The 8480-nt window shown below is 41.5% G+C and overlaps 1 pseudogene across 1 annotated transcript; it reads left to right on the top strand.

The window, feature by feature from the left end:
- Positions 1-6775: 6775 nt before the first annotated feature.
- LOC148022428 (antimicrobial peptide 1 pseudogene) lies at positions 6776-7581 on the top strand (annotated as a pseudogene). Its single transcript, XR_015694327.1, has 2 exons — positions 6776-6867; positions 7026-7581. The product of XR_015694327.1 is annotated as an antimicrobial peptide 1 pseudogene (transcript).
- The last annotated feature ends 899 nt before the right edge of the window (positions 7582-8480 follow it).

Genomic DNA, 8480 nt, shown 5'->3' with positions numbered 1-8480 from the left:
ACAAATGAATTTTTCCAATCTGCACAATAAGATGTGCAATATCATCACCAGTCTCCACAAATCCTGGCTTTTCCATTTTTCTTGCATCCTCCATCCATTCTGCATTACCTGTCATGTGGTTTGATGCACCTAAGTCAACATACCACACATCGTTGCTTTCTTCTACACTTGTCACAGAATTATTCATGTGCTGCACCATAAACAAATGCTCATTTCTGTCATCACCCTGTCTACTAGAAGATGCATAATTCCCTTGTTGCAGTTTTCCATTCATGATGTCATTCTGCTTTTTATAGCAGTCTTTAGCCATATGACCCATTTTACCACAGTAGTAGCATTCAACATTACTGTTTGCATTTTGGCCTCTTTGCCATCCACCATGACCTCTTTGGCTCCCCCTGCCTCTAGAGTTACCACGTCCTCCTCCATAGGACTGGTTTTCTTGAGTTTGCTGCATATTCTGATTTCTGCCACGGCCTCCAAATCGGCCTTCTCTACCTCTGCCTCTACCTCTTCCAGCATTTGAGTAGAAGACAGCTTCTTTTGAAGTTCCTCCTGAAGAAGATGCACCACCATTTCTCTGCTCCTCAGAAATTAGAAGAGCAATCAACTCCTCAAAATCAGGAAATCTTTCACGGACGGAAATGGACGTTCGGAACTGTGCATAATCCTTTCCTAGACCATTCAAGGTCACTGAGACTAAATCATCATCTTCCACTGGCGACCCAATGGAAGCAAGTGCATGTGCAATCTTCTTCACCTTCATGTAGTAGTCATTAATGCTCATACTTTCTCTTTGCACATTGTGCAAATCTTGCTTGAGCTGCATGTTCCTGGCTTGCGTATTTTTGCTATACATTTTTGACAAAGTATCCCATGCCTCCTTTGGTGTACTTGCATCTTCAATATGCCCAATCATAGAGTCTGAAATGCTGATAGACAGCCAGTACATAACTTTCCTGGCTCTCTCATGCCATGCTTTAAATGCTTGCATTTGTTGTTGATTGGGAATATCATGAAGAACTGGTTCTTCTTCATTTCCTGCAAAAAATTCCCAATATCCTTTTCCCATAAGGAAATTCGTCATTCTAAACTTCCATGCTTGGAAGTTGTTCTTGTCAAGCTTTTCAGTGACAATCTGTGAAAGAGAATCAGATGCCATTACAGAACATTGCAAAAAATTCTGTCACTGCAAAAAACACAGCTTCACCCTCACAAGGGAAAATCTGCAAAATTGGCGAAAGTGGTATTTGACCACACAGTCACTTCCTAGTGACGATTTTGTATCAACAAGCAACATGGATGATTCTGTAACTCCCAATGTCTCTGCGCACAAGCATACGATGCAATTTCTATAGTAACTTTTCACCGACCTATAGAACAGTGGCTACACAGCATAAAATTGGGCCTTTTCCTGAGTGCATGCAGAAAACTTTCGCCTCCAAAATAGGACCCGAAATGGCCTCAAATCAAAAAAACAAGGTCGCCAAGTGCTAAAGCCCTTGCCCGCAGCATATAGTGCCCTCTTGCTTCACCGCGAAGGGCGTCTCAACCTGAGACAATGCACTCCTGCACTTTCCAGCTGTGCTACTTGTAGAGATCTGCTCCCACAACAGAAAATGAAAGCAACACTGCTCCTCTTACCAGAACACTGCGAGCTTGGCTTGCTTTCTTGAGCTCCTTACCACGAACAAGGCTATGATACCATGTCAAGATTGTGGGAGAGAAGGAAGGAGTCTCACTTGAAGCTTTCTTGCTTGCACAATGGGGGAATACACACAAGGGTGGAGGCTGAAAACAGTTTTCCTCTTCTTAGTTGTGTAAGCCAAGGAACTCACTTACAAAGAAATAGAAGAACCCTATATATGGGTCTCAAACCAAACTCAACTAACTAAGGTGGCATACTAACTGAGCCACGAACTAGAGTAGATAAGGATAGCTGTCATGTAGCTATTATTCATGGGCGGTGTACCAACCGCGTCTGCAACTGACAAGTCGGTGACATAAATACACAACGGTCACCCTGGCGTATCACGAGTGGAGCTCGATATCTCAACACCTCAGCTAATCTCTCTCTAGGCAAAGATGTGATAGGTGTCCCAAACATCACACTGAAAACCTCATCTGCAGTGGGAGGGCAACCAAGATAATTGGTCATCTCCCCCATGAATTGCTCCTTGTTGAATGGGGTGCTAGAGGATCCAGGATTCCACATCTACACAAGAAAAATCATATTACCCTGTGCAGATAAAACATATTACATACGACGTCTATACCTGCATCTTTGTGCATGTCTATACCTGTGTCTCTATGAGCATCTGTCAGCGTGTGTCTATGGGCGTCCGTCAGCATGTCTATTTCCGCGTCTATAGCTGTGTCTACACTGTTATCTGGACGCGCTGATAGACGTGCACTGTCGCACCATTTCTTCTCAAACTTGCTTAAAAAACAAAGCTAAAAAACCTCCATAGATGACAAGATCCAACATGTAAAGAGAGAGAAGAGAGAGACAAACAAACAGAGAAACCAAACAAGATTGAGAGAGAGAAGAAGAACTCACCTTCTTTGCTTGTTCCAACAGGTGGCGGCGGCTAGGTTGCAAGCTCCTTGTCCTCCTTCTCCCTTCCCTTGGTAAGTTGCTTCAATCTTGTTCTCTTCCTTGCTGTTTGGCTCTTGTTCTTTACTCTTTGGCTCTTCTTTCCTCCTGTCCTCTTTTTACTCTTATTTCCTTGCCTCATTGTCTTCATGAAGTGATAGATAGGCACGAGTAGTGTAGTCGAGCTCGAACTGTAGAAAATGCAGGAAAGCACACGTTTGAAAAGAAAGCCACAACTTTTTTTTAAATTTTCTATACTTGCGTGGTGCGTCTGTCAGCGCGTGTAATAGCGTGTGTATATGCGCAAATAATTCCTATTACACGCGCTTACAGATACGCAGAAACAATTTAAGAAATCAATGCATGAATTTAGGGAATCAATTGACCTATGTGGTGACATATATAACAAAGCTTGAGGATAAGAGATAACACATTTGCAAGTCAATTGGCACATATATGTGTAGTGACTTACTAGACTATCCCACTTATAATTGCATACTATCCCACTTAGTATCAATAGGTGGATAAAGCACGAATGGATTTTAGCTAGAGATAGATAATGCAATGAAGGTGTACATGAAAGAGATAGAGAAAGGCATATTATCCATCAATCAATCAAAGATATGTGAGCTATAAGTTCACCTTGACATGATTGGAATAGCTTGCATATGCACAAGCCAAGTGATTTACATCAATCTACTCATGCTATGAATTGGCATACATGGCTAGGTTAAGTGCACAACATTAAATGAGACATGTGAGTGTATTGATCAGTTCTATATATATATATATATATATATATATATTGCAAATGCACAAGTCAACCTTTGATTTATATATACATCCAATCATCATGCCCTATCCAATCACATTTGTATAGGGCATGATTGGATGTATATAGGGCATGAAATCACATGTATGTAATTAGCTTTGAATGATTGGATGTATATTTGTAATACTCAAAAAGAAGTAAAGTTGGTAATGTATATCATGTCCTATGCATGTATATTCCCTATACATGTATATCATGTCGTATATATATGTATATCATGTCCGTATGATCCTATACATGTATATCATATCCTAGCATATGATCCAGGTGTAATTATGTTGTATATACATCCAATCATGACCTATTCAAAAAAATACTAGTTGTTAAGAGGTTTGGTCATATTCAGGTAACCTCTTGCTTGCATGATATGTTTTAAACTACTCAGAATATTGGGAAATTTAAAGAAAATATAGGATTCTTTGCCACCCAAGCCTACCCTGCTTACTCTATTGTTGCCTGAAAGATTGTTGCAGGGGCTTCCCCCAATTATGAGGTCAATCTTTTCCACTGCATCCACAATCTCAGCCAACTTATCATCAGTAAGATCTCTAACATCATCCTCCATTTGAAATCGGCCTGTTTGGGCAGAATTGTTAAACCTTGCGGATATAATTCTTTCACTGGTGAAAGACTGTACGCAATAGTATTGACCTGAAATGAGTTGCCCAATGCATCATACTGATCTGAAAGGGTAGAGCAGCCTCAAGTGTGGTCACGATCATATCCAAGCACCAGCTCAATCTCATGGGGTTCACGTGGGGTAGCTTGGCTTAGGCTGACCCAAACCAAGTTCCATATTTTGCATGCCAGGACAATCTCATGTTGAAGATAAGAAGGTATCTTGCTTTCTTTGTGGGAAGAAAATATTTCTGTGATCAATCCACATATAGTGCTAGGGGCACCCCGTGTGTTTATGCAATTCAGCTTCTCTCTCAGATCCCATGGGGGCCAATACTTCTTTGTTTTCCTAAGCACCTCAAAGATTGTCATGGGAGCAGGGGAAAGGATCAACCTTCTTCCATCTACTGGAAGGTTATAAACATAACCACCTCAGCCTAAAGCATGCTGAAAAATATCTAGAGTCTATGAACTCTGGATCTATGCCATTAAAATGCCGTTTGATGGTCTCCCACTCTGAATTGGGAACGTTCTCAACATTTTCAAAATAGAAAAACGGAGGGCCTTCCATCAAACTATTCAATGGTTTTGGCTTGCCTTTAAAAAAGCCAGGAACTCCAAACCCCATGCCCTTTTTGAACTTGAAGGGTGGGATAGAACCTAGATGTGGACGTGATGTTTTTCCATTCATAGATTGAGTCTCGAGCCATAAAACACTCGAGTCTTCACTGGCACTTTTATCCAAGTCTAGAGTAGGAGTAATGCTGATCTTTGTTTTAAGGCCCAAGTAAGTGTACCATAGCTTAAGGGCTCTTTCATCTACCCAATATATTTTGCTACAGACACCTCGCAAGGGTCCAGCATGTCTAGTTATTTGAACACCTCGTGAGGGTCCAGCATGTCTAGTTTGATCTTTTATCTTTTACGCGACTAGTGCACATTATTCAATGCACTTTGGTGTGAGGGTAAACATCTTCGAACTCAACGTATAGATGAAAAGATAAATACCCAAGATTGTGGTGTCCTTGCTCACTTCGAGGATGCCAATGGTACTTCGAGTAATTATTAACTCTATTTTTTTAATTCAATGATTCAATGTGTATTCTTAATTCTATGGTTTTTATCATGTGCACACGTGCATGCTCAAGAATCAATTTCAAGTGGTTAAATAATTATTAAATTTGGTTTTTTAATTATGTGAATTGCAATTTTAGGTGGTTAAATAATTGTGCGTTTGTTGGCACGTCTATATTAGCATCTATTTGCGCGGATATATAGACACACAATTCGCATCTATTTACACACACGTTTGCACACACTTATAGACGCTATGATAGACGCGCCCGACTTTGCGCGTCTAACATGCACGTCTATGCCTCGTTTTTGTTGTAGTGACACGCACTCATACATGCGCTATATAATTTAAATTAATAAAAATAAATTAAATATCTTTTTAAAAAAAAAGAGATTTTTGGTTTTGCATTTGCGTCTACTGGCGCTTATAAAAGCGCGTCTGTAAACGTGTCTATATGCCCGTCTAATTTTCCATGTAGACACGCTTGTAGATGCACAAAAGAAATCAAATAAATAACAATTTTGGTTTTCGTATGCGCTTATATTCATGCGTGTATATGTGCATCTAAAGCGCGTCTATAGATGCATGTGAATTTCCTCATCCATGCGACTATAGACGTGAAATGGTAGATGTACAAATAGACGGGCTTTTAGATGCGCCCATAAGATTTTCTCTCAATTCAAAAATCGTGTCTAAAGGTGCATCTAAGAGGCCTTTTTGTTGTGGTGGTGGGGGAGGTGGAGGGCTGCCACGTGGCACCTGCCCCCACAATTATTGAGGATAGAAAGGTTCATTTTTTAAGCGCGTTGCACAATGCACAGCCCTTTTGGGCCATTATTGACTTGGTGGAGAATCCCAAAATATTGCAAGCAATGCATTTGAAGGGCAAAAGAAAAATTTTGCCCTTCTTGGAGAAAGGTAAAATTTTTCTAGCATTGTGTTTCAAGGGCGCTATTTCACTTTAAAAATTAGTATATTGTATTATAAATAAATTTATTAATCTAATTGCCTAATGCCTACTTACTAAAGCTATATTAATGATTCATAATAGAGTTGATTAAATCGAATATGTATAGTATAAATTGAACTAGGCGCTCCGCGCCTAGACTTAGCCCCTAGACTTAGCCCGAGCAACGCGATTTTTACGGGTGGGGGCGGGTGCTGGACGCGTGGCACTCGCCCCCGCGTTCTCTTTTTTTCTTGTGGGGGAGGTGGGGGGTTGTCACGTGGCACCCGCCCCCCACCTTTCGTTAACTAATAGTAAAGACTAGACGCTCCGCGCCTAGACTCAGCCCGGCGCTTTGGTCGGGCGGGCGCGATTTTTGCATGCAGGGGCGGGTGTTGGACGCGTGGCACCTGCCTCCGCGTTCTCTTTTTTTCTTGTGGGGGAGGTGGAGCACTGCCACATGGCACCTGCCCCCCACCTCTTGTTAACTAATAGTAAAGATGAAAAAGTTATCTTACACATGAATTAGAGAAGGGTGACATATATATTACCCTTCAAAAGAAAGGTAAGAATTTTAGAAAAATAGTTATATGCCCTTCCAAACTCTTTAAAAAGAAAAGGAGAAGTTCTCTAAGACAAATGAAAAGTTGCGTAGCCCTTCAAATTTGAGGGCTGCTTAAGACGACCAGGCGGTCAATATAAGTGAGCATAGGTAGCTGCTAGGCTATAGATCTGTGTGACAACCCAGCTCGGCGTCAGGCTCACTACTTCGGACGCTGTGGTAAGGGTGTTACAAGCAGGTATAGATCTCTCTCTCTGTCACAGGCAGCTGAAGTGTTTGTTGCTACTACTAATTCAGATGCTACTGATTCTTGCGAGTAGAGATAATCGTGCCTTATTCAGAACACGCTACTAATTCATGCAATGAGTGGTGCCGTGTATGTTACTGTGTTTGTAGAATTATATCGAACGGACTCAAGATCGATGGCTCTCTGCAAGCAGCAGACCACGGGTGTTCCTGCAATCGTAATGGCGGTGCAAGCGATAACGATGATCTTCTTTTTCATCATCATGATGAGGACGTCGTCGTTTGACCAGCTTGGTGCGGAGGCCAGTCAGTTCATCGTGTGGGCGGGGCCAGGGTGTAACAACGAGGCAGTGATTTACAGCGCGTGCGGGTGCTCCAACATTAACAGCGGGGAGCACGGAGGGTACAGCTTCACTTATCAAGGCCAGACAGCCGCCGCCTACAACCAGTCCAACTGCCAAGGTGTTGCCCACACCCACTTCGGTGGATCCGTCAAAGGCTGCTCTGCCTTCGGCTGGCAGAGCTTCTTCATCCAGTGCTAGCGCCGTACCTGCATCCGGTTGGGATCTCTCTCTCTCTCTCTCTCTCTCTCTTTCGTTCGTGGTTCCGGTATCCTCCCATTATATGTACGGAGTAGTCCATGTCTTCTCGGGTGTATTCATCTTGCGAGCATCGAGCTCTATCACTATGGTTTCTTGTACTCCTCTCCAACAAAGCTTCGCTATTCTATAATATTGTTGTTGAACAAAGCTTCTCTATCCTGTAGATCGCACTTCAGTATTGTCGTTGAACGTATAAGGTTTCAAATGTAACCATCGGTTTAGTGTTCTTGCCACGGACATGGATATAAGAATGGCACAACTAGCAACTCACAAGTAGGTTTAAGGTGCTACGGTAACTCGCATATGTCACTTTCTTTATGAGATTTGTCGATAGTCTCAGCTCATCCAAAAACGCTCTTGGACAGCAGTGACTGATATAGATCAATGCTAGTAATTTAATCCTACACATCAAATAATGATTAAGGAGCCACCCATATCACATGTGGCCAAGTTCATCCATATAAGAACATGCCGATGTTGCATTCTAAGCTCTAATTTTGGGATATGTTACCTTTCACTTCAAGATATGAGCCGTATACTGATGATTAAAGTGATGGAGTTATTCATCTAAAAAATTGTCCCCTTTATCATTAAAATCATTGGTATACATATCTCTACAAAATCATCACAATATGCATCGTAACGTGAGTTGCAACTTGCATCGCAAATAGGTTAGAAATAGGTCCTATTTGCTATTCAAATCATAACAGAATTTGAGACGCAATTTGCGACGCAATTTGCAAGGCACATTGCGATGTAGTTGTGACACACATAGCAACACATGTAGTTTATTTACAACGCTAGTGGTAATGGTTATAGTTTTTTTTAAAAAAATTTGGGTTGCCACTCTTTTAGTCACACTTTTTGAAAAATTTTCATAAATCATTTGATGTAGCTCCACAAAATCCCCAGAATCACCCCCAATAAAAGGGGAAAAAGCCTGCAACTGTCTCGGATATTCAGCATAATCACTATCTCCAACGGGTCGAGGCATCCTTGAGCC

Source organism: Lygodium microphyllum, chromosome 17 (genome assembly GCF_053477565.2).
Source record: "Lygodium microphyllum isolate KBCC chromosome 17, Lygodium_microphyllum_v1.1.10, whole genome shotgun sequence".
NCBI classification, from domain to species: Eukaryota; Viridiplantae; Streptophyta; class Polypodiopsida; order Schizaeales; family Lygodiaceae; genus Lygodium; species Lygodium microphyllum.
Note: the sequence above shows the minus strand (reverse complement) of the source record. Positions and strands in the feature narration are given on the sequence as shown.